Below are 2,155 nucleotides of genomic sequence, written 5' to 3'. Positions count from 1 at the left end.
AGGATCACTTTCTTTTACCATTCATAGACCAGATGCTAGAGAGACTAGCAGTCATGAATATTACTGCTTTTTGGATGGCTATTCAGGTTACAACCAAATTGCAGTGGATCCTCAAGACCAAGAGAAAACAGTATTCACATGTCCTTCTGGAGTATTTGCCTATAGAAGGATGCCTTTTGGTCTGTGCAATGCACCTACGACCTTTCAGAGATGCATGCTCTCAATTTTCTCTGATATGGTGGAAAAATTTCTGGATGTCTTCATGGATGACTTTTCAGTATTTGGAGACTCATTCAGCTCCTGTTTTGACCATTTAGCACTTGTTCTGAAAAGATGCCAAGAGACCAACCTAGTTTTAAACTGGGAAAAGTGTCACTTCATGGTGACTGAAGAAATTGTCTTGGGCATAAAATTTCAACAAAGGAATAGAGGTGGATCAAGCTAAAGTGGAAGTAATTGAAAAATTACCACCACTTGCCAATGTAAAGGCAATCAGAAGCTTTCTAGGACATGCAGGATTCTATAGGAGGTTCATAAAGGATTTTTCAAAAATTTCAAAACCTCTAAGCAACCTGCTAGCTACTGACACACCATTTGTGTTTGACACAGAGTGTCTGTAGGCATTTGAAACCCTGAAAGCCAAGCTAGTCACAGCACCAGTCATTTCTGCACCTGACTGGACATTACCATTCGAACTAATGTGTGATGCCAGTGACCATGCCATTGGTGCAGTGTTGGGATAGAGGCATAACAAGCTTCTGCACGTCATTTACTATGCTAGCCGTGTTTTAAATGATGCACAGAAGAATTACACAACAAAAGAAAAAGAGTTACTTGCAGTGGTTTATGCCATTGACAAGTTTAGATCCTATTTAGTAGGTTCAAAAGTGATTGTGTATACTGACCATGCTGCTCTTAAATACCTACTCACAAAGCAGGATTCAAAACCCAGGATCATAAGATTAGTGTTGCTTCTGCAAGAGTTTGATATCGAAATAAAAGACAGAAGGACAAGAAATTGAAAGGAAGAAAGACAGATAAGAGATTGTAAGGACCAGGTGAGAAGGAAAAAACAGGGCTCCTAAAAAGAAAAAAAAATAATGGTGTTAAGACCGGGTTCCATATCATGCTCTGAGTATCGGGCTCTGAGAGCCCATTCAACTACTGACATTAAAGAAGCGTTGTTGGGAGCAACCCAATTTTACTTATCTATGTTAGTTTTATTTTCCATTGTTATTTTATGTTTTCTGTAGGTTGATGATCATGTGAAGTCACAAAAACAATTGAAAAAGTAGAAACAAACTGAAAAATAGAATGAAAAATAGCCCACCTGGAGGAGAAGCCTACTAGCGTTTAAACGCCAGTAAAGACAGCAGAATGGGAGTTAAACGCCCAGTCTGGCACCATTCTGGGCGTTTAACGCCAGAAATGGGCACCAGACTGGCGTTTAACGCCAGAAAAGGGCAAAAGTGGTGTTAAATGCCAGAAATGGCAGCAACCTGGCGTTAACGCCAGGATTGGCAGCAGAGGGCGTTTGCAGCCTAATTGGTGCAGGATGGGAATCCTTGACACCCTCAGGATTGTGGACCCCACAGGATTCCCACCAACCTCAACTCATCTCTCACTTCTTCACACCTTTTCATAATATCCTTCCCCAAATAACCTCCCAATCACCTCCATTACTCCTTCCTTTTCCACATCATAACCACCTAAAACCCTTGGCCGAAATAATCCACACACCTCCATCTCATCCATCTCTTCTTCTTCTCCTCCTTTCTTTATTCTTTTGCTTGAGGACGAGCAAACCTTTTAAGTTTGGTGTGGAAAAGCTCAGCTTTTCTTTTGTTTTTCAATAACCATTATGGCACTAAGGCGGAGAACCTCTAAAAGAGGAATGGAAAGGCGATTGCTTCCACCTTCGAGTCATGAGAGATGGAGAGATTCATCTCAAAGGTCCATCAAGACCACTTCTATGAAGTTTTGGCCAAGACTCCTCATTGAAGAGGACAAGCCATCACTAAGAAAAGGATGGAGCAAACAAGAGAGCCCACTCATGGACCTCAACAAGAGCATGAGGAAATTATCATCATGAAATCCCTGAGATGCCTCAAGGATGCATTTTCCTCCACAAAACTATTGGGAGCAATTAACACCT

The sequence above is a fragment of the Arachis hypogaea genome, chromosome 13, assembly GCF_003086295.3.
Source record: "Arachis hypogaea cultivar Tifrunner chromosome 13, arahy.Tifrunner.gnm2.J5K5, whole genome shotgun sequence".
Taxonomy (NCBI): Eukaryota; Viridiplantae; Streptophyta; class Magnoliopsida; order Fabales; family Fabaceae; genus Arachis; species Arachis hypogaea.
The sequence above is the reverse complement of the archived record's forward strand: the minus strand, read 5'-3'. Positions refer to the sequence as shown.